This window comes from Hirundo rustica, chromosome 6, assembly GCF_015227805.2.
Source record: "Hirundo rustica isolate bHirRus1 chromosome 6, bHirRus1.pri.v3, whole genome shotgun sequence".
NCBI lineage: Eukaryota > Metazoa > Chordata > Aves > Passeriformes > Hirundinidae > Hirundo > Hirundo rustica.
The window spans coordinates 31,413,689-31,438,489 of NC_053455.1; the positions used below are offsets into that span (position 1 = coordinate 31,413,689).

A 24,801-nucleotide genomic window follows, 5' to 3' on the forward strand; every position below is an offset into this window, starting at 1 on the left:
GTGACCCTGCCCATGGCAGGGGTTTGGCATGATTTTTAGGGTCCCTTCCCACCCAAACTACTCTTTCATTCTTTGCATGGTTGGCATGATGTGATGTGAATATGCTAGCAGTTCTCTTACCACAGGACATTTTCCTCCTAGGGGAAAGAAGCCTTATCTTACAGCATGCAACTGCTTGTAGCATGGGGCACACCTGCAAATCAAGCACTGCAATTAGCTGCATTTCAGCAACTGCCTGCCATCACCTCCCAAAAACAAGAGCATATTTTCTGTGATGTTTATGGCACTTCTTTATTTTTTACGTTTTTGTCAGTTCAACAGCTTTCCATCTAAAGATATCCCAGTGGTTTGTGAAGATAAACTGTTGTACTTGGCCACATCATGTCGCTGCTTTACTGATGAGAAGAGGAAAGCGAGTGTTGTGCGTGCTCACCTGTGGCTGCCAAACAAGGGGGTGAGGAGGAGGAATATTCCCTCCAGGAAGGCCAGGATTCCTTGCCGAGCAGGTTTGGCTCCAGCTGGTGGCTGTCCTTGTGCCTCCTGGAGCTGCGAATGGGCTGAGAATGGTGTTGGTTGTGTTCAGGGACAAAACATTTGTCTTTCAAAGCCTCGATGAGGGAGCAGTGTGATTCCGAGTGGGAAGAAGTGCCTCAGGATCTGTACCCATAGCGCTCTGCCCCTGCTCCAGCAAAGGGTTGAGGGTGGTGAGTGCTGCGGGTGGAATTTCTCTGCTCTGCCAGCTCCTGCCGCACCCCAATCTGAGAGCTAGCTGTTGGACAGTTCGTAAGTGGAATTAGTCCTCTTATACAGAGTTTTTGGAAGCATGTAATTTCCTGTCTGTTTCCTTCATTCCCACTCCATAGCCGTTTTTGCTGGCAGACTAAATGCTTTGTGCATCCAGTACCTGAGGGCATGTTTCCCATTTTAGCAGCCCTGCAATCAGTGCCCCCTCCACCTCTCTTTTCATAAACCTGTTGAAGAGTTGCTAGCATTTCACCCCGGGTGATTTACTAGGACAATAACATGGATTAGCCAACAGTTACACCTAGCAGAGGGCTCCATGCGCGCGGGATTAAAGGAGGGGATACCGCAGAAACATAAGGGGACCCATTCAGGCCTTAGAGTCAGGGCCAAGAGGAAAGTGCAAGGGTTAAAAGGCTCGTGTTAGGAACAAGGCCAAATTACATGCTGTAGTGAAATACATACTAGCTAATGGCAATTGTGTCTGGGTAGTCTCAAGATGTTCGAAGGATATTCACTGCTATTGATTTTTGGGCCTAAGACCACAAGGGAGTGATGAGGGAAGGAAGAATGTATGGCAAAACTTCTTTTTCAGGATTAACGAAGGACTTAAAATTTTAAGACAGTGTTTCACTGGTAATGAATGATACTTGTGTGTAATGTGATGGCTTTTTCCTGTAACCAGTGATGAATGTGGTCTTTCCTGACTCTTTCCTTTTCCACTCTAGAAATCTCTTTTGCTGTGTGGACCTTTAAAGATCCAGATCCAGAGCAGATGTTTTGGTTCACACCTAGGATTTCTCTCCGTATGTGTGTATGTAGGTGTGATGCATCACTGGAGACCTTGAGATCAGGTTCAGCAGGGTCCTACACACATGCTGGATTTGTTTTACCAACAGCCAGCTCTCTGGTGTTCTAAGGCAACTCGGTAAGAGTCCCATGGATATTACTTTGAGGTTCATAGTGGTAGGATGCTGTAGGATACTCTTAAAGGAAGTGAGCAACCCTTGGTATAGCTAGAGTTAAAATCTGAAAAGGCTCTCTGTCTCAAGCCTTGAAAACAGAGGTACCCTAAATTGTTGTTAAAATTTGAGCCAGATTTTAGTTGGGGAACAGAGTAGCAGTGGTGCACAGCAATGACAGGGAGAGGTTAGGGAAATATACACAGTAAAAGAAAGGAAACTGGATGAAGTCTTTGCATTCACATCTGCAGCTGAAGGAATTCGTCCTCAAACTGTGGATGAGACTTATGGATGTAAACCCCACTGTGACTTCTGGTTGGGATTTTCCAGGCTATCAGGAGCCCCGGCCAGCAGCATTCCAGCTACCAGACAGAGTTCTCTCTCCAGAACAGACTGTGCTTAGGCTGCAGGCAGTCTCTCCTGCTGGTACTGACCATCAGACAATCAGTATCTGGCCTCTCTAGACAGCCTATCCCATTCATGTCTCTGGCTAAAAACGGAATTTACCAGAGCTGGACTTAAACACCACATCTAGTGTTTCAGTCTGAAGTTTTGGTATTGGTTGCACTTGGCTTTGTCCCTTCTATGTATTTTTTCCAGTAAAGCTTTGGGTCACACTGGCTGTTTAACAAAAAGTATAGGCAAGCAGCTCTGCTGTCTCACACATATGGCCATTGCTGTTCCCTGCATCACTGCCAGCTCCTGTGAATGCCTTAACTGAAAAGTGATGTGCTGAAATACCCCCAGGTTTTCTTACATGTTTAAAAATTTTCCCTGTTCTTTTTATTCAAACTGTCACAGCCTGTTTCTAGCACTGCAGCTAGAGAGCAGCACGGGGGCTCAAACCATTACCGATCACGTAGACTGATCTTCCAGGTTTGCCCAGAATGCTTGCTGCAAGATTTCTGCCCACACTTACCCTCTGTTTGCTTCAGTTTACTTTATCTTTCCCCATTTCTAGCACTTGGATGGTCTAAAATCCACATCTACTTCCTGTACACGCTCTCTTGAATTTCCTTTAGTCCAGTAGCTTGTCTCATCTGTGAGCACCAAAATTACTGTACTACGATGTATTTCCCAGTGAGAATTGACGACGGTATATTTTGTGACCCTAAATCTCAGCACAAACACCTCAAAACCTGTGAGTGAATTTACCTAACTCTGCTAAGAGCTGAGAAACCTGCGTTGTGCGCTTTCCTACCCTCCTACGAACGTCTCTGCTACCTGAGCGACAGCAATAGCAGGGCGTGGAAGAGCAGCGCGCTGAGAGCGGGTTATGCCTCTGCTTACGGTGAAGTTGTGCTGTGACGGAGCGGTCAGGGCTGCCTTGGGCTGGGCCCTAGGGCCGGCCCCACGCGCTTCTTCACCGCGACGGTGCTGTCCGGGGAACAGCAGGGCTCGCCCGGCACGCCAGCAGCGCGATCCCAGCGGGAAGCGCCATCACGGCTTCCCACGGGGCGGATCACGGGCACCGCGCAACCCGGCCCGCCAGGGGGCGCTGTGGCACCGCCTCACGGAAACGGCTCCTGAGAAACTCGCAAAATCGCCGCAAAATCGCCGCAAAATCGCCGCAAAATCGCGCTGGTGACCCAGAGCTTTGCCTTTGCGGAACCCCCCGAAACACCCACACATACACACCCACACACACATATACACACCCACACACATACACACCCACGTGCGTGCACACACACACACACACGTGCACACATACACACACACGCACGCACGCACTGGGAGCTCTGTCCTCGCCCCCACATGCGGTTTTCAGCACGTTCACCTGCCGGGGAGCGGAAGGAAAAGGTGGAGGAGCAGCACGGGGGCTCAAAAATCAACCCTGAAGGTGAGCCACGTGCAGGTCTCCTGAAGGACCTGTTTGCTGGAAGCCACGTCTCTGTGTGCAGATAATCTGGGTCCCATCATTTTGACTCCCTGGCACTTCCTCGTGCCCTTGGAAGTCTCTTTGTCATGGCAGCCACCGTGAGAATTGCTCTGAAGGGCTGTCGACCTGTTACTCCAGCCCAGTGGTGGTTCCAGGGTCGCTCCCCTGATCCCCACAACATCTTCTGAGTGACACAGACTGAGAGCTTCACCAAGGGCCTGAGCCGCCCACCTTTGTGAGCTCTGGCAGGGTAAGGGAGGGAGATGGAGAGGTTGAATTAAGATCCAGGTATTAAACTGCAGCCACCCAGGAAAGCTAAAAGGCTAATCTTGAGAGGAGAGTGGTTACAAAGGTTTAGAAGCAATGAGAGCTAAGAAATGCTTCTCTTCCACACTAGACTGAGAAACAAAACCATCTGCTGAGGAAGCCGCTAACCCCACCCCCATCCTCCCCCTTCACGTGTACCCACAGGAGCTGCCCAGAAGTGGGGCTGCACCCTACTGCCTTGGCCTGATTCTAGACAGTGTTAGCTATACACTGAATATTGCCACTTCCCCAAAGGAGTCTGGTGACAAAGAGGCTTCAGGAAATAACTTCTGGTTTGGTCTGGATAAAATTTCTTGTTGTCTAGGCATGACTTCTGAGCACAATGGTTTTGTGCCCAGTGTTTTACCACCCAGTGCCTACAACAGGGCTGTTACTCCTGTACGGTGTCCTGCAGGACTGGCTGGGGGCTCTTCCCTTGGGCTCACCCGAGACCCCTGGCCCTTACCAAGTCAACTCCTCACGGCAGCCTCTCCACATTCCAGTCCTCTTCCAAAGTCAGGGCTACCTCAAGACAACATCCTCTGTGCCTAAGGAAGGAGTTCAGGTCTTCTTCATCATCAAGTCTTTTTACTTCAAGGAGATTCGGTTGGCTTTCTTGGTTCACCCTTGATACCTGGAAGCAGAATTAGAGTCTGTGAAGTTTCAAGACCCGATCCCTCTGCTTGAAAGCTTGCGGCCAGAACAGCCAGACTCCAAACTCATGGAGGAGTGAACCAGCTCCCAGACTTTCTGGATCCCTGCTCCAGCAGCATGGCAACAAGGTGGTTAGGTGCTTAATCATCTTGGGGTCCAGAGAGGAAGGCAGAGCTCTGGCCTTGGATTTCTTTGATCCCACTTTTCTCTCAGGAGTCTAGCATGTGCTGCCTTGCCCCTTCTGGTACCTGCTGGATTGAAAAGCAGGGAAAACAGAAATATTAATGATCTTTCTGTTGGCCCAAGTTCCCATGGGTATTTCCCCAGAGCTGGGAAACCTTGGGCAAACAACACAGGTAATTTTCAACTGTCACTATTTCATCTGGCTTCACAGACTTTGTTGCTTTCTCAGCTTAACAGTGATGCCATCCACTCTTGAGTACAATTCTCAGGAACTGAGAAGCGCCAGCAGAACTGGCAACAGTCTTGCTCTTCCTACAGTACATTGCCAGTGCACCTCCATCTTCCATGTGCCATCATCCAGCATGCACACAGCATCACTGGCTGGCTAACAGCCACCTCCCTGGCTCCAGGGCTGTGGGCACCTGAGCCTCAGATCACGCAGGAGAGCTCCTCTACGCATCCCATCCTCCCTACCCTGGCTTCACTTGTTTTCCTTCCTACTCCAAGAAGCAGGTTCAGGTCATTTTCAGCTCCGAGTCCTCCAAGAATAAGTACCACAGTCAAATGATAGCGTTTGGGAATACAAACCCAGGGTATTCAAACAAACAGTTTCCACCACTTCATTTACTGAGAAAACCCTCCTCTGTGGAAAGCTTTTCTGGTCTTCAGTATCTCTGGGACTTTCAGGGTCCTCTTAGGGTGAGATTGTCACTGGGGCTTGCCCCAGTTCTCCTTTGAGGGACAGGTAAAGAGGGCAGGGGAAGTGTTTGCTTGCAGCAGGGTGGGAAGGAGCTGCCTCCACTTCAAAGCTCCCGAGGCTGTCCGCAGGCAGGAAGGGCTGTCGGTGACGCTGGGGCGTGAGGCAAGCCCGCCACAAGGAAATGGTGAGGCCGATGGGATGTGAAAGCTGTGACTGTGTCAAAGGCAGGATGGAAATGTAGGGGTAGCCCTATTTTTAGTAGCATCTTGCAGAACTTTGCTAGAGCTTGCTGGAGTCAGTGGCTGCTTCCTCTTTCCTTTATGTAAGCAGCACTGGCGAGGTTCAGATCTGTTTTTATCTAGCCACTCACAGAACAGCATTGACAGAAAGGTCCCTCCAGCCCCTTGGACACGGATCACCCATGGTCAGAGAGCTTTAGGTAAGGAGAAGAGAAAGCAAATCACACATCCCTGTCTCAATTTCAGGGCTGTGAGAGGTGGAAACCGATGCTGAAGCTGCTGAACGTGACTCTTAGTCACATCAGCAGGGGATTTTGCAATGCGGAGGGTGCAGGGTGCGGGGCAGGCAGTGTGCAAGCAAAACTGAAGTGCTTTGGGAGGGCCTTTGGTTGAACTTCTCCAAGTACAAGACCAGGGTATCATTGCCCAGCAACCCTCACCTTCCTACTCCACTTCAACCCCTCGTGTGCTCGAGGTGTGTGGAGGTGGCAGGGTTTAACACACCTCCGATTAGCATGGGGCACTCTGGAGAGCAGTAGGCTGCCACGAGAGTCCTCTGCCTGTTTCCCTTTGACAGCTGTCGGTACCAAATGACTCCTACGCCTGCTGTAAGGAAATGCATGGGGGAGAGGCCATTCCTAAGCCAGGTGAGAGAGAAGATGAGGCAGCAAAGTAGAGGAGCAGCTATGGTAAAGAAGCAGCAGCTAAAATAGGACTTCTCTGAACAGGCTGTAACTACCAAAACACGTTACAGACTGGCTCCAGTTGCCAGGGTTTCAGATGAGTTTGACTTGCAGTGTTCAGTTTAGGAACAGGTTGGGAGGGACAGAGTCCAGGCCTAGGCGCCCAGAGCTTGCTCCTGGTCAGAGCTCTGGCTATAGGGCTTGATGTGCCTAATAGGCAACGCCACAAACCCTGTCCCTGCTTGAGTCTTCCTGCTAATAATCTTTCAATACCGCACATTAACACCATTCCCAGAAACCTAGAGCTCCTCAGAGTCTCTCAAGTATTTCTGCAAGATTCTGCTTTGTATCTCGTATTCCACCCTGTCTTTCATCCCCATGGCAGATGCATCAATTATCTATATAGGCTGTTCTTAAGCTGGACTGATTATAGCAGTATGTGCAATCCTTGAATGCGAGGTGTGGATGGAGAAATGCTCTGTAGTATGGCAATTTTATCTACAAGTGGGGAACTCTTTATACGTAGGTGGTGAGGAGAGCAGGTGACGCCCGCGGCTGCTGTCCGAGGGAATGTGCGGGAAGGTCCCTTCGGCCTCTAGATGGCAGCCCTATTGCTTCCCCCAGCACGCCGAGAGACAGACGCCTTCCTTTCAAAAATGGGGCATTTACACAGGTCTCACACTCTGCACTTCAGGCCCAAACCTACGGGCAGTCAGGACTGCATTCAAATAAACTCTTTTGGTTTTTTTCTCTCTGGAAATCAGAGCAATAGTATCTCCATTTGGCCTCACACTTGCGCACGCTTTTTTGTGCTCTCCTTGATGCACTGGCAGCTCTCCTGGGGGGAGAGCCGGAGTCTCCTTAGCACACTGTACGTGACCTCTGGGGATACAGGGCTGTGAACCTAACAAGAATCTAAACCCCACTCTGCCAAAGCTACCTGTACAGTGAATTGCTGTAATTGTTTCAATAAAAAACTACAGCCAAGCATTTAATGGCTCACAGCTGCTGTGACTCTCTGTGATTCCAGTTTAAGGTTTGAATGCTTCTATTCTTTTTGAAGCATGGGGGACAAAAAGGGAGAGTTAACACCACTAACACTGACAGATATATCTTCATGCTCTCTCTATTTTAGATGAGATAAACCCAAGCCTTTTGAAGAAGGGTCATAAATATTTCCATATTAGAGATGCTGGCAGTGGGAATCATGGGAATCTACAGAGCTGGCTATTAGCAGAAAATGTTAATAAATTGTCTTTCTGATTAAAAGTTACTTGGTTAACTTACTTGGAAGTACCCCATTTCTGTATTTCCTGAAAACTCGTCATCATCATTTCTTGCATCCTCGCAACACCCTGAGAGCTATGTGCTGTATTCTAAGAGGTGAGTGAGACTGTTACCCAGATTTGAAAGGTGTTCAGTGCCTAGAGATTGGGACTGGGGTGTAGTTGCCCGACCTGCACTGACATCAAAAGGCAGCAGGAGCAATGCCCTTTTGAAATCCAATTAGGCACTATGACAGCATCTTCAAGTGCCTTGATACCTGCAGCGCTACTCCTCAGACGATGCATGGGAAGTGTGCGTCAAAACCCTGCAAGAACAAAGTGTGCAAACAAGGCAGATGACATCCACAGGGTACAGAAATGTGACATTTTTTAATTGATAGCTTGGGAAGGTGATAATAAGATAGGAAGAATGTCCTCTTGGTGTGTAATTTTCTCGTGCCGGTGCCTGGTACAAGTGACGGGCCTGGAAGTGGAGCAGGTCTAAGGCAGGTACTTGTTCTGCAGGGCCAACAAAGCTGGGGGCTCAGGAACGCATTTCTCATCTTACGGGAAGTTCTCAGCTCACGGGCTTGCTGCTCAGGGTGGATATACTTCGCCCAGTGCCAAGAAGTGTAAAGGAGAATAAATATAAAGGAGAAAGGGGAAACAACTTTTAAGATAGTTTTTTTAGTTTGGTCATTCGGGGTTTTCTTCTGCTTTAATAAAGCAAAAGAAAATTTGCAAGAAATTTATGGTCTGATTTGAATCCTACTAATGCTCATGGAAATCCCTTTAGTGAATACTGGACCAGGTCCAAGAAAAGCAGGTTATTATTCCCTTAACTTCTATTCATCCATAACTGTTCCCTTCTGCATGCAGTTTTGTTAAATCTTGCCGGTAGATTTAATGTGAGCCTCATCAGCAGTGTACCTGGATAAGACACTGGGATCAGCTGCCTCTTAACAGGACAGTGGGGGTAAAGGAGGATGCCTTGACTGCACGGCAGGTAGCTGTAACCTTGGCCAGAGCATCCTGGTAGGATCTCTTATGGTAAGACCTGGCTGACAGATATGTGACCTCTCTATCTTGCACTGAACTGCCCTGCCAGGTGGGTGACTTTAGCACAGCAAAAACAGAACAGCTCAATAAAATGGTTTGGTTGTAGTCAAAAAGTGCAAAATGAGACCCCTTTGGAACAGACAGAGAATGGAATGTTGCCAGGACTAGAACAGGGCCAGGCACCTGGAAGTAATCCTTCCCCCAGTCTGGGAGACTGGAGATGAGAGGGAGCAGGTTCCAATCCCAGCTCTAGCAAAGACTGAGTACTCTATTTAATGTGCCACTGCAACAGAAGAATTCAATGAGAAAACTCAGCTCTCGTTTCATTGCCCTAAGGACAGAAGAATGCTTTTGGGGAGTTTTGCACTTGCATCACTCTACACCTGTGCTGTCCTCAGCACACCTGTTTGAAATTGCAAAGCCAAGAGGTTTGAGCCTGAAGTACTTGTGTTGCTGGTAAGGACATAATTTCTACATGGATCAGGGTCTTTCTGCTATTTGGAGAGTAAGTCTGAGTATGGAAGAGGTGGTATGAACAGTGAGTTTGGGCTTGAAACTAAGTCTGAATCCTCAGTTGCCCATAAAAATATCCATCAACACTTGGAAATTCCCATTGAAGGTTATACCTACAGTACCTCCACCCACATTTAAAGGTTGGAAATATAATTCGGGATAATTTGCTAGCCTTCCTTTTTACCCCTGCCCCGTTTCTCTGCCCTGTGACTGGGATTATCATAGGGCATGTAGGCTCAGCCTAGACTGAGCACGTTTTTGGGGACGTGGTTTTGAATTTTGAGTCACGGGGTAGCTATGACTGCTCCTGGTGAGGTGGAACAGCCCTCACACATCCCACCAGCTGTCTGTCCTTCTGTGATGCTGGGGTGCTTTACAGGGTGTGCACTGGGAGCCTGTCATGTGTGAACACAGAGGTTCCCGTTGAGGCAAAAGGCAAGGAAGTTGATGGTGTGCCACCAAAAACAGGGAACAGGAGCTGTACCCTCCATCCTCGTGGGCTATAAAGAAAAAGAAACTCACTTCTCAGGTCCCAAGAAGCTGAAAGCTGCTCCAGATCCATCCTTGTGTGAGAAGAAAACACACCCCATGCTTTTGCCAACATGTGGCTGCAGGTTCCTCACCGCAGCCTGAGCCAGCCCTCCCTGATGATGTGTGGCCCTAGGGTGGTGTGACACTGCCTCTCGGGAGCGGGGCTGGCCGGGCTGGTGCTGCAGTAGGCTTCCCCAGCTTCTCCTTCTGCTGGGTGCTGGCCCTGTGAAACAGCCTCCAGCCATCTGAAAATTCAGTATGGCCCTGTATCTTCCACAACAAAGATTTTGTTAAGCAGTTTTATATTCCTAAACATTACACGGCTCTGTTGCAAGCTTCCCAATGCCTGCCTCAAGCAGCTCATCGGAGCTGTTCCTCCCATGCTAATCTCTGTGATCTGTGGCATGCATACAGCGCTGATGAGAACAGGACCTCCCCTCTGCTGCGCCATATTTGCCAGAACAGGCATAACTCAAGATAACCAGATTTGAAACAATCAGAGCAGGAAGCAGCAATAACTGGCCTGGAGGAAAGGCAGGGAGGGAGTTGCCCATAGACAGTATTTAGGGGGGTGCCTGATTTGTGGTATCTGATCTCTTTCCACACTCTAGCCTCACCTACCAAGGCAGGATGTAAAGCTTGCAGGATCATCCCTCATCTCCCGAGCTTGAGCACTCGAGTTTAGGTCTGTACAATCTTCTGTTTAGCTGCAGTGTTTCGTGTGTGGTTATTGACCTATGCACGTGCCTGACAAAGAACCCCAGAGCTGCAACTGGTTCGGACACGGGTGTCACCACTGAGGGTGGACAAGGTGGCAGACATTCATGTGATTTTTTTTCTCCAGGGTACACGGTCCCGAAGGCCGGTGCCGCTGCAGCGGCTGATGCTTCTCAGGATTTGCACTTTGCAGTCTGTACACAGCAAACACAGCCAGCCTCCCAGCCAGGACCTACACACCGTGGGGGTCAGGGCAGGCCGAGGCAGGTCTGCAAGCGCCTTCCCTGAGGAGCTGACGGCTTAGTCACCAGGGCTCTCCACAAAACCCTGTAAACACCACCCACAGTTCCCTGCAGGAGTCCTTGCCACTGGGCTCTGCCGGAGCCCTGTCCTCCTGCTCCCTGTGCCAAGGGTCACGAGCGGGGACCAGCAGCTGGGTGCCAAATGTGGGCTGTAGCTCAGTGCAGCCGGTCTGCTAGAGGTCGTCACACGCCTCCTTAAGCAAACAGGGATCCACGCCAGTTGATAAATCATTTACCAGAAGTCAGAAGCAAAGAACTAGATTAACCAGGTCACTGGGTGTCCTGGGGGAATGACGTGTCAGTGGAGCTGAAACAGCAGATCCCACAGTTGCAATCTGTTGCCTTCTTCTGTCCTGACAGCAATTCATGGAAATCCCTGGAACTAGACACCAGATATGGAAAAACCCATTAGCTCATCCCGATCAGCTCACTAGTTAAAGCAGTCACTCCCACTGTACATTTTCTGGCAAAGTTAAAAATGTCTCAAGAGAGGGGATTTCCACCAGCTTCTTCTCAAGGGGAAACTATTCCACCTATCAGGAAGGCTGCCCTGTGGTGATATTTTTGTACAACCAGAAGTAACTCCAGAACCCAAGAGAAAAAAACAAAAACCAATTCTGCTGCAGGAACTGGGGCAGTGATGTTTTTCTGCCTGAACAGATACGTGCCACATGGAGCACGTCTCCAAATGGAAACTCCGTGGGTACACGTGTTTACACAAAGCCACCGAGGTGTGCTCGTGTGTGTGTAAATACACCCGTGTCCTCCCTCCCCTTCCCAAGGGTGGGATGACCTTGTGCCTTCAGCACAGGCAGCGTGTTGCAGTGTGATAGCACGCCTAGCTCACTTTTGTACAACTGCATTCACGTAAAGGTACAGCACATTGCCCTGAGGAGGGAAGACACACGTGAAAGACAGGAGGCAATAGCTGATGGTGGTGCTCCAGCACCCACTTCCTCTGTGAACAGGGAGAAGTTGCTTCTCCTCAGCTGTTCTGAGAGGAGAACAGTTCCCCCCCCGCCTACTGCTGGGGGCTCTGAGGCTTGGTGCATCAAGGGTTGAAAGCCAACATGAACAGGAAAGATGGTGCAATGCAGAGCTGTCTTGCTGAGGTTGACAACAAAGGCCACGGAGATTTTGGCAGCTAAGCTTTTCAGCACCTGGGAAGCACTTTGGGACAGTGGGGAAATAAATTAGCTGTGTGATGGCATTTAAAGCCTTATCATTAGTTTCAGAACTAATTCTGCATTTAGATGAATGGGTGTAGCACATATTGCTGAGCTGGAATCTGCAAGAGATAGTGAGGATTGCTCCCTGTTCCCATTTAGAAAATTTTTGGCCAGGAAAACTGTAAGTTGCTGTCTTGGTGGATTAGGTTTGGGAGCAGGGGTCTGTGGCTGGGGTAGGCACAGCAGCTACACCAGCAGCAAACAAGCCCCATGCTGTTGAGGGCTCCGATTACCTGTGCCACGGGGTGTTGACTTACGCCACTTAGAGGAAGGTGGGGTAGTACCTGGGTGTTTGCTCTGAATTTGTGACTCCTCAACTAGTCATTTTATTTGTCTCTCACAGCTGGCATAGCTGCCTTCCCTGTTGGGGACCCCTGAAATTTAGGCAGCGTTTTGCACAGTCCTAAGGACGGGAGTTTCCTTTCTCAGCAGCGGTGCTGAGGCTGCCCTGGGCAGCGCGCTGCACACTCTGTTACTGCAGGACAGCCCCTGTGCCGACCTTACCTAGCCTTGGCCTGGGCTTTCTCCTCTGCAGGGCTCTTACTTGGTTCTGTTTGGCACAAAACACGCTGAAGCGTGAACAGGGGCTATAAAAGCACTAGATGAACTGTGGAAAAGGACCGAACCAAGGAGGCACAGGTCACACTCTGGGCCTTGACCGGCTCCCTGCAGGTGCTGTCAGGTACCGGCCAGCTGACCTACTGAGCCCCTTGCCCCTTGCACTGTGGAAGGATAGGAGCAAGTAGAGCCCAGTAACATTTTAACTAAGAGATTAACTTTCTGCCAGTTCAACAACAATGGATCTTGTGTTTCTGTGGACGAACGGTGCTGACTTGAGGCTCTTCCACATGCCAGCCCAAGCCCTCTTGCCTCTGGTTGCTCTGCCCTGAGAAGAAAACTCGCATTTAACCCTCAGACAGGAAAAGAAACCTCAGCTCCAGAGACAACAGCCCAGAAAGATGTTGTCCCGACTCTACAACTCATGTCTCTGGCACATTGTGAGTGGCACTTAGTTCCTAAAGGAGAGCCAGAGGAAGAACTACCCATCTGCCTTCCAGATGCTCAAGACTCACCCATTTCCCCACAAAGTCCCAGTGCACCTCGAACCCACACATGATGGTTGAAAGAGATGTGGAGAGGCCTCTGAACAATCCTGGTACTCAAATGCATTCCTTTCCCATTCAAAGTACTTTCGAGACCCTTTATCTCTCACACCTTAAAATCTGTGGATGTTTTGCCATTGCTCTCAACAGGTGCGGTACCAGCCTCTGAATGACAGGTCCCAAGCCCACAGAAATCAAGATGGATCTTTCTGCAAACTTTGTCATGGCAATGGAAAGAAGTTATGCATGTGACAAGGCAAAAAGCAACACCAGATTCACTGAAACGACCTACTGCAAAGGTTATATTCCAGAGATGAAAATACCGAGTGTTTTATTTTAAAACAGAAGTTAATAGTCACGCAGGGAAAGCCTGACCTCCCCTTCAGTAGTGTGAAGCTGGGTGCAGCAGCATCCCATGGGGCCCGAGCCCCAGCCAGGCAGACCAGCCAGTCTCAGAAAGTGGAACTGACTAATCTGAGTCGTCTGCAATGAGCTGGGCATGAGTGAAATCATGCCCTGTGTAAACAGCGTGAAAAGCAAAGGAAGATGATAAGATGATAAGGAGCTGGGCTTTTTATTATTGTTGTTCTTGATTCTCTGTGGGAGAGGGCAACAACATAGGTGAGAATTTTAAATAGCAAAGCAAAAGTAAACAGCAGTGGCAACATGTGGCCCTGGATGTTCAGCAGTGATGAGACACTGAAGGCTCTGTTTCCCAATGCTTGTAGTGAACCACTTTTAGGAGGCATAGTTTCCAGTAAGTGCTCAGCACTTAAAAACAACTACCCTCACAAAGAACTGGGGCTATGATCTTTATCTCCTGCCTGTCCTTTGAGAGCCATTTCCACTTAAGAGGCAAAAACATTTTCCTTCCATCTCCTCACAGAGGCATCTTTCCTCCCTCAGACATTTGCACCAGGACTGTATGGGCAGAAATTAACCCAGGCCCCAAAAGAGAAGGTGGGGGGACCCTGCCCAGCAGGCAGATCGCTTGCAGATCCTCGCAGTGCGGCGGAATCAACCAACACCCTGGTACAGGGTGTGTGCCTGTGATGTGGTGGAGGAGCGCACGGTCGCTGATTTTCCACTGCCTACCTCTGTTCTGTGCGTGGCCTTGCGTTAGTTTCAGGCCTAATAACATCGTGATATCATAATGATATATCGCGCTCTGATGACAACACCGCAGGGAGTAAGCCACAGCAATCTGATCTCATTCTGCAAACGTGGAGATGAGTGGTACTGCTTCACAGGACAAGTGGGCGGCAGGTCGATGGAGCTGGCACTACCTCTATTGTCAGGGCTGGGTGGGAACGTGACCTGCTGGGTTAAATTGGGTGGCTGGGAGCTTAACGCCTCAGCTCTAAATCAGCCTCAGCAGTTGTGGGTGAGTCACCAGACCTATCTGCATTCACTTCTTCCATCTGTGAAATGGTGACAATAATATTTCGTCACCCGATGGGGGAGGGAAGGGAGCGTGTGTACAAGAATGAATAAATGTTTACAAAGCACCTTGTGAGCAGCGCACAGGCTCTGGATGTGCTTAGGAGGAACCCGCGTTTTTCCCTCTGCTCTCGGTTGCACCGTACTGTGAGGTATAAACGCTCCCCTCGGAGTCGACAGTTTCAAATGAGAGCAAATGGGATAATTCCTCAAGAGAGAAACAGAGAGTGACGACTTCATGTGCTACTAGCAATTTCAATAAATTCCATTCAAGGAAGAGCAAAGTAACCTTTTAAAAGATAATAATAAAGCAGAAAAACAAATGAGCTGTGACCAGTATTTCTTTTGTGATGGTACCGTGACCTTAGGTTTCACTTCCCAAATGGGAACCAGAACAGAGAAGTGAATCCCCTTGAAATAAAAGTGAAGTTAATAACGGGACGCCTTTAGCTCTTACCACATCCTGTGTATGCCGAGCACTCTGCTTGTAGCTGGCAAGGGCACTTCTAGATTTTTCTTTACCATGTTAATTCTTTGCTGAGTCAAACCATGTTGTATAAACAGTTGGGAAAAAGCCTTCCTGCACCTCCCCTCCAGCACTGCAGAGCCACGCGCCCTGTCCTGCTCCCCTCCCGTGCGCATGGGTGCCTGTGCCCACAGCAGTGCTCCTCCGCCCCGCTCTCAGCACAGACCCACGCGCCCCACGGCTGGCAAAACCACTCACTGAGCTCTCACAGTGAATGAGCACTCACACAGCCCTGCCCACCCTTGCTCCCTGTCGCAGCACACATTTTCTGCCACAGTTTTGAGCGCAGATGTGTGATGGGCACTCAGTGTCTCGCTTCATGTTCACTAGCACTTGTTCTTATGCACATGCACAATTCCTTAAGCCAGCACAAACACGCACACACATATGCACACTCTTCTTAGTCTAATACAAGCACAGAATCACCTGTTGTTTACTTTTTCTGCTACAAAAGAGAGGATCTGCAGAGGGATCTGGGCAGGCTGGATCATTGGTTGGGGCTCACTAAGGCAAAGTGCTGGGTCCTGCACTTGGGTCACAACAACCCCATGGAGCTGGGGGAAGAGTGGCTGGAAAGCTGCCCGGCAGGAAAGGACCTGGGGGTGCTGGTGACAGCAGCTGAACATGAGCCAGCGTGTGCCCAGGTGGCCAAGAAGGCCAGTGGCATCCTGGCCTGGATCAGCAAGAGCATGGCCAGCAGGACAGGGCAGTGATTGTCCCCCGGTACTCAGCACTGGTGAGGCCACACCGCAAATCCTGTGTCCTGTTCTGGGCCCATCAGTACAAGCAGGACATTGAGGGGCTGGAGCAGGTCCAGAGAAGGGCAACACAGCTGGGGAAGGGTGTGGAGAGTAAGCTCTGTGAGGAGCAGCTGAGGGAGCTGGGGGTGTTCAGCCTGGAGAAAAGGAGGCTCAGGGGGGACCTGATTGCTCTCTACAACTGCCTGAAAGGAAAGTGTAGACAGGTGGGGGTTGGTCTCTTCTCCCAGGCAACAAGTGACAGGACAAGAAGAAATGGAATCAAGCTGCACCACGGGAGGTTCAGGTTGGACATCAAGAAGAGTTTCTTCACTGAAAGGGTTGTCATGCATTGGAATGAACTGTCCAGGGAGGTTGTGGAGTCACCATCCCTGGAAGCAAGCAGGAAATGACTGGATCTAGAACCTAATGCTATGGCTTACTTGATATGGTAGTATTTGGTCAAAGGTTGGACTCTTGGAGGTTTCCAGCCTTAATGATTCTATGATTCTGTGAAATGCATGCACTTCACAAATGCACACTGGTCATACACATACACAGCTCAGCTATGAGACAGAGCTCCAGGCCTCTCCACAGCACCACTGCAGCAACCTTCTTCCTGGGACGAGCTTTGTAGCTGAGGGTTCGACTGCTTCAGGAGATGTGGATTGGTTAGCATACTAATTCACCAGCATAGCTATTTTATTAGTCTGATTTAGGCTGAACACTTATCTTTTGGTGCATTACTGGCTTTTCCTGCCGCTTTTCATTCTGCTTATACTGTTGGAGGCGACTGTAGGATCCTCCATTCATCAGCAGACTTCCTCTTATGAACAGTTTCACTAAGAAAGCCTTTACCATCCACCACACTCACACCTGCTCCTCAATGGGTCTTCAGCATTCTAGTGACACTTTGAAATTCTGGTTTTCATTTTGGAATAGTTCCATTTGCAACAGACACAGTCACATCCAGCACACCTTGAACCTGTAGGATTTTTATCCATTGACAATATTAGAGGTGTCAGACTGGTCATCTTTGAGCTGCACATCTCAAACACATCAGAACTTGGGAGGAGGGGCACAAGTTTGCCCAGCATCCTGGCGTTGTACTGGTGGGCCAACCAACAGCTGGCTTCAGTAACAATTAGTGGGCATGATTTCTCAGCTCAGTGTACACAGACTGAAAGGCACCGAACTTTGGAGTCACAAGACTTCTTAAAAATTATTTTAATATGTCTAACAATGCTCACTCTGTAGGCCTGGAGATAGCATGTGTCCATCCACAGATAAACGAAGCAGCACGGGCTGAACTCTCATTTCACACAGGACATCAGGCAACCATTGAACAGGAAGTTTCCTGCTGCTATGAGTTACTGCTGGACCTATTATCCAGTTGGACCAGCCCCACACAGGAGACCTAAAGAGAAAAACTGATCTGTTTTTCCCCTTGACCACCTGAGGTGCTCCCAAATTTCTCATTAAGCTCTTGGTACTTGCCGAGTAACACCTCCACCTGTGGGCTGGTATCCTGGCATTTCCCAAGTGGCACTAGAGGGCTCACATCCTTGCCCTTCCAAGAGAACTAATCCCAAATGCTTGACAGACAGGTTACAAAATACTGTCAGTCACCTAAGGAACATAACTAAAAAAAAAAATATATAACTAGTAATGCTGAATTCTGTACATTTGCTTTTGAATCTTTGACTCACACTTCAGAGTTTTCATGTTTTCCTCTGTGCTAGCTAACATGAACAGCATGCTCTTCTTAGCTCAAAAATAAGATTCTTTTATGACCACATGATGAATGGAACAGAAACTTAAAAAAAAAAAAAAAAGAGTAGGAAAGTAGGAGGACTAGCTTTCCTTTTTTTTTCACCCCCAGTAGCCAGCAATCAATGTCTCATGTGTCTGCAACGCTTTTTATCCCTTTGCAGAAAGCAAAGGATTGGTGAGGAAATAAGGAGGTAAGCAGGAAGCATCCTGCTGTGGATCTTCAAGGCTGCCTGGGCTTCACAACACCGAGGAAGCTGTGCTGTGGAGCAGAGCATCACATCATCCCCTCAGTGCTCACTACCTGCACTGCACCAGCCCAGACACCAGGCCCGGTGGCTCCAGCGGCTCTGCTCTTGTCAGGAGCATGATTAGATCCTCTCTGATGACAGTAAGTCCAGGCTTTGCTTTCGTTTCTCAGCCAAAAGCCTACCTGTCTGTGGATCCATGGCCCCAGCACAGCACTGGTAGCTGGTGGGGGCACCCAGAAACCCTGACTGAAATAGTGACAAACATCATCCGGCAAATGATTCCCCCTCCCCGGTCATCCTCAGAGCATGTGGCAAAGCTCCCACCTTTCTGGGGCAGCCACCTGTAGAATGTGTGGCATTTCTCCCTCTCTGGTTTCTCCAGAGAGGTTTCTGTATGCAGGAAAATTCGGAAATTCAGAAGGCATCTGTCTCCTCCCAGCCCAGCTGCCCTGTCACACACCAGGGAGAGATGCTTTTGTTCTATGTCACTTCTCTGGTACCTCGAACTTGTTTCAGAATCAGCATGATTCTTCAGTAACCTCATAAAAATAAACAAGGGCCTGATAGCATTTAGGTCATACTAGTAAATTATTTACACGCAGAGCCCCCCTTCCGTTTCCTATTGCACGGGTCCCGGTGTCACCACGCCCTGCCAGGGCCCACATTTGTCCCTGCAGCGCAGCCCGCACTCCGCGACAGCCGGGCACTGATGCCGGCAGGCTTTCAGTCCACAGGCAGGGCTTCACCAGCGGCTGCCCAGGGCCGGAGGCTGCTCACAAGGCACTTGCACCCAGCCTCTGCAAAAGTGGGTGTTGGCAGCCTGCCGTGAGCGGGCACGCTGCTCCGGGCGGCTTGGCACGCAGAGGCGCCTGAGTTCGGGCCAGGTACGAGCTTATCGGCAGATCGCATCCAGCCGGGAACACTGCTGAGAGGCAGCCCAGCGGCAAAGCACAAACTTCCTTGCAACTATTTTTAAAAGCACCTTTACATCTCTCTTTTCGGCTTGCAGAGCACAAACAAACTGAAAGCATCAGCCAGTTGTTGCTAAAGGGAACTATTGTTTCGTAGTCTTCCTCAACCTTGTTGCAGAAGAAATAATATTATACTCCTCAACCTCCCTCCACAGAAAAAGTCCCCCATCCAGCCCAGCATTTGATCCTGTTTCTACTCTTCCACGCTGCCTTTGGTGAACTTTCGCTCTTGACTCAGCATGGTCCATCTAACAATGTTTCTCTAGGCCCTGCTTCACAGCGGGCAAGTGGGCGTGGGCTGTGATGGGTACCCCGGTTACACGATGACAAGCTCTTCACGCTGACCCACGGTGCAGGTCTCTAATGTGTGATGCTTGGACAGTCATTGCCCCCGTCCGCTGCTGACCCCCACAACACAACTTCTAATTCAGAGTAAGAGGCTTGCCCAATTTCTTCTAAAACGGCTTGCTTTGGCATTTGTGTGCACTGAACTTTCTCCGTCATGGCGGGGTTTGGCTTCCAAGTTTAGTTAGAATCTTCTGGAGTGCCTCCCAGTCCTGCCAAGACTTGCTTGCATTTATAATGCACGGTTCTCTGTTGGCAGCAAATGTTGTTGCCTTTTTATCCTTCCCCCTTCACTGATTTTTGTAGGAGTATTCAGAGGGCTGCTTTCATCTCTGCCAGGCATGGTCCCACCACCCCCTTCCACCCAGTAAACTTTTATTCCCCAACTGGAACACTGGCCTTTTAATGGATTTTCCCCACATTCTGTCAGTTCTGACTCAATTTTCAATCCATGATGGGACTTTTCATACCATGGATGCCAAGTGTGTTTCATTCTCGGAAAGGCCTTTATCAAAACACATTTTGAAAGCACAAATGACTGTGGTCCCTACTTGTTCCTGATGAACTTCTTCAGAAGCTCACAGGAATCGACTCACTAGAGGATCTAGTGCCCTATCAGTGCTCCTTCCCCGGGTGCTGGTCCACCAGTGCGACCGGCACGGTCCCCATTTTTCTGGAAGCCTCACATTATGCCCTGTCTGGCCTTTCTTTAAAAGGCAGCTGCTCCCTGGGGCAGGGCAGGGCAGGAGGGAAGAAGGGGACTGGGGTTCTGCCCTTTATACTGAGGGGAGCAGCAGCAGGACCAGTGATGGGCATGAGGGGTGCTGACTCAAGGCTGTGCCACAATGCCTTGTGTTTTCCCGGGTAAATCCCTTGATCCCAGGTGTCACACAGAGCAGTGCCCAGTCACTGGTACTGGCAGCTGTGCCGGCTGCTGAGGACACTACTCTGGGCACCATCATCCATCCCTGTGTGCTGTGCAGGGTCCATACAGAGGCCAGCACAGGAAACACCTCAGACTGGTGTAGGACTGCCCGGCTCTGCCTGGGGAAAGCAGAAATGCCAGTCCACCATGCCCAGAGAACGGCATGTGGCAAAGCCATCCAAAAGCAGCAGAGCAGCAGCCCTGGTCCTGCCTCCCCTTTGGAGCCCAGCTCCTGTCCCTTAATGCTGAGTGCTGGCAGTACCTGCTCGCCGTGCTGGGTGGAAGCACGGCCCCACCACTGCCCAACCCCACCCGCACCCCAGTATGAGAACAACGCAGTTCAACTCTCCTGCGGCCAAATGTGCCAGTTAGGCTGGGATGTCCTCGTCCAGGGAGCTGGTGGGCACTGCCAGCCCATCCCCTCCTCTGCCTTTTGCTGCTTTGCCCTGCAGTAACACTGAGATGATGTGTATCAAGAAACACATCCAGAAGCGGGCCACGGACCAGTAGGTTCAGAAGTGGAGGGGCCAGCATGACCGCAGGATCAAGGGGTGGGTGCAATTGCCTGAGGTAAGAGCCGTGTCCAGCACATTCGGATCTGGGTCTTGCTCTAGCATTAGTTTGGTTTCCCAGTTTAGCTGTGAAGTGCTTCAAAGGGTGCTGAAAGAGTCGGCAAAGGGCAGCAGGAGCATGAACTGCTGAAGCCTGAGGGATGGCTCCCATCCTGCTGGGGCAGGCTGCAGTGGGAATTTTATCACTGACTCCTAGGCGAGCACACAAAGCTTTCTCAATCTGAGTTCAAATGTATGAATTTACCATATCGAACGCCTCCCTGAAATCCAAACAGACTCAATTGCATTCTCTTTCTGTAATGAATCAGTAATTATATTGAAGAACACTATTATTTGTTTGGCATGACCTATATAAACCCGACTTGGGGAGTGCATAGTTGGTGTGGTGCCAGTGCCCCGCGTATTATTGCCTTATAAACACAACCATTGTTTGAATTTCAGATCAAAACAAACCGAGCCACGTCGCTTGTCAGTTATTAGATATCTTTTTCCCAAATGCTCACCCAGGCCGTATTACAATAACAATAATTATTATTACATACTTCCTTATTGTATGTTTGTGCCGAGGTAGCACATTTGCCTTTTTCCCACACATTAGTTGCTTCTCCCGACTCTTATGATTCACTCCTGCCTATTTCCCAATGTCCATGAGGTCTTTCTGCATTCCCAGCTGCATTTTGTCAAGACCTGCAGATTGGCACAGGGACTCATGGTGCTGCATTGCACCAGCCTGTAAAGGGTTGCAAACCAGCACAGGGGCTTTGCTCCTCGAGGGAATATACAAACTGAAGAAAGATGTGGACCCTGCCCCCAGGTGCTTTATAAATATTTAACTTGGTCTGATAATGTGATAAGGGCTGATAATGTGATTTGGACATACAAAAACCCAGTCCTGCCTGGGCAGGGTTGGAAATGGACCTTCTGTGGGAAACAGGGTGGGAGAGGGGGAAGCCAGCGCAGCCAAGTGATGATGCTTTCCACAGCCACTGCCACAGCCTGGAGTAGGACTCACCTTGCCCAACTTGGGGCACCCAAAATGTAGCTGTCAAATCCTCAGCAAGCTGCCGATCTGCCTTTAGTCACAGAGCAGAAGCAGGTGCTTGTCTGTCGGGTGAATCAGCCCTTCTCAAGATAAACTTCAAGATATGTGAAATGAATCATACACTAGAGGTGCCTATTTGTCTCCATTGACTATGGAGGAAGCCTGTCCAACTAATTAGGTTTAGACACCTAACTTTTAGGCACTTAAAAACAGATGAGAGGAATCCCATTGTCATTGACATTCTTCACTACTGGCCTGACAAAGCAGACAGTGGGAGAGGCTCCCTGGAAATTCCCTACCAGATTTGGACCTAATCAAACTCCTCTATCCTCTGTGCGAGGGAATCTGCAAAGCCTCACCTCCGTGTCCTCCCTCTTGGAGCTCCTACTGGCACAGGGTTCTCCAGCCATGCCCAGCTGGCAGAGATGAAAGCATGCTCCCTGCTGAGGTCTGAATGAGGCAATGGTCTTGTGGGAAAAGATATAATAATGGAGCTGAAGTCTGTATTATAATGTGCTCAGAGCAAGCCGGAGGAACAAAAGAAAAAAAAAAAAGAAAGAAAAGAAAAGAAACGGAAAGGGAAAAAAAAAAAAAAAAAGATACTTGACCTTGGCCTCCTGCCTGGTGATAAAAGTGCGTTTTGAAGGCGGGAAAGCAAGCTGCCTCCCTAATGGAAATATCTCATGGAGCTGTAAGATGTGTGGAGTGCAACCCATGTGTTTAGAAATAAGGTTATGACAAGCTCCACCGTGAAAGGACAAAATTGTATTTTTCAGAGAGTTACAGCTGAGCCTGTTGGAGCTAAGTGGCCACCAGCACAGCAAGCAGCACCTTCTGACACCAGCACTGCATGCCACATAAATGTCACGATCCGACGGGCTCCGGAGTTGTCTCAGACTTTCTCAAAAAAGAAAATAAAAAGATGAAAGCATTTCATCCCAGCACTCTTATTTTTGAGAAAAAAAATAAGGAAACATTCCACTGGTTAATGTCTGCTGAATAATCAGCAGCCAGGGCTGCTGTGGCTGGAAACAGGCAGAGGCCAACAGAAACCACTCTGCTGCATTTTCATCTTGCTGGGTATCAGCTTGGGACCGTGGACCCAGGGTGTGAAAAAACTGATTTTGTCCTGGTTTCTGAGACCTATGCCTTTCCATGACCCCAGCCACTCGTTACGTGCATTAACCATCCTACTGATACACGGGCAATTGCTGTTTTGATGTGCAGCAGGTGTCACTTGCTTCTTTTTTTTCTGGAATCTGCCAACAGCCTCTTTAAAGCTTCTGGCACCTCCCTTAACCTGAACAACAATTTATTGAGGTGAGATATATTTGACTTCCCTCTGCCCTGGCAGGCACAGAGCCCTGTGCAGATCAGGCCAGGTTAAGGGCATCTATTTGAAGCTGTGCCCTTGCTACACACAATAATCCGTTCCTGAGGCTGGGCCCAGCAGGGATGCTGGGGATGCCAGGACCACCATGTGCCCGGCTGAGACCCGGAGGAAAGAGCATGCTGGCACCTGGCTGCACAGGCTGTCCCGAGGATGTGGACCCTCCACAGGGAGGGGGTGGCGTGCTGCTCCCGGGCCCTGCAGCAGAATAGAACACCAGTCTCTGGTGGCTCTGCTCCACCACCGATGAGGAATCTTGCTCCATACCTCACCTCGGTGTAGCCAGGCCGGGCACGTCCTCAGCTGCCATTAGCACACTGGCAGGATGGAAATCCCTTCTCTAGCTTCACACACTTGCTGCATGTTCAGGGAGGAGATCAGACGAGTCTTGCGCCTTGCCCTAGAGGGTTTGTAACTTCGCTGAGAACGGGCACACCCCTACGAAGAGGGAGATTTCTCTGCAGGAGGTGGTGGGTGCCAGCAGCAGGCGGGCAGCAGGGAGATCTGTGGAGCTGTGTGAGGGGGCTGCTGGGCTTTCCTGCCTGTCCCCATGTCCAGACAGGGTGCGCAGACCCACAGGGTGCGCAGACCCCAGCTGGGGACTGCACTGCCATGGAGCTGGGGTAAAGTAACAGCCCCGCACCCAGGTCACAGGCAGGGAGGCAGATGTACCTTGTCGGGCACCTTCACGTTCCACAACCATGCAGCAGCCAGTCCTGGTGATGGTCTCTTCCTCCAGCCCATCAAACCTATTGCCATACTGGTGTGTGTCAGCCCTGCTCCCACCCTCGGCACAGGCTGCATGTGTCTGGATACAGCTGGACAGACCCCAGGACGTGGCTAGGCCAGCCTCTCGAGCAGCCGTGACAAACGGCTAAACACTTACATGGGCTGTGTGGAAATACATTAATTGCATTAGTATTTCCACTGGAAATTATAACTTAGATCCATTAACTTCAGCCAATTTCCTTACCCTGCATCTGCTTAAAAGGACATCTCTGCTTTTTCCACTGCAGTGTCTTGTCAGTGCCACCGGTGCTAAATTTGTGTCAGGCTAGTCACATCCATGTGACACTTCAGAAGAGGCCACACGTTACCTCCACCTCCTGTCTTCCCCTCACTTCCCCCAAAGGTAGCCCAGCATCTGAGCTGCTGAAAAACAGAAAGCTCTTTTTATGAACAACTAAATCAGATCCCAAACCCCATTACTAATTAGTAAAAATCACCTTGGATGGTCTTTAGGTCATTCACGGGTGTAAAGTCAGGAGGATTAAGGGCTTATAATATTTGTCTGGTATGGCTGTTAGCAATTCCAGCAAAAATAATGGAGCTAGCTTCTTGGGTTTCCTGCCACCACAAAGTACACACACGCACACACTCTCTATTTTATGAATGTTTACATACCCGAGCTGCCAGGAATCTCACTCCCGTTTCTTCCCACCACCTTAACACACTTTCCTGTATCTCTGTGAATTTGTTTTCTCACCGAGCAGCCGGTAATATCCCTTTTGCTTGGGAGCAGGCAGAGACCCGACTTCCTCGGGTGCCAGAAAAGCCTGGCAGAGGGCGCACCTACAAGCTGTGGTTTCCATCTCAAGCCATTTACACCTCCCAGTGGCTACCCAGAGATGTTCCATGGAAGAAGTGCAAGGTCAAAATAAAAGGAAGTATTAAAAAGTTACAGACAGGTGGGGAAAGGCCAGGCTGACATCCGCCTACTCCCCCTGAAAGGCCACAGAGTCTGAGGAGGCGCCTGGAACAGA

At 49.7% G+C, this 24,801-nt stretch overlaps 1 long non-coding RNA gene across 1 annotated transcript; it reads right to left on the reverse strand.

The window, feature by feature from the left end:
• Positions 1-230: 230 nt before the first annotated feature.
• LOC120754486 (uncharacterized) lies at positions 231-24,596 on the reverse strand. Its single transcript, XR_005701454.1, has 3 exons — positions 24,443-24,596; positions 4,358-4,525; positions 231-769 (listed from the first exon to the last, which is right to left on the reverse strand). It is a non-coding gene; the product is annotated as an uncharacterized LOC120754486 (long non-coding RNA).
• Positions 24,597-24,801: the final 205 nt, after the last annotated feature.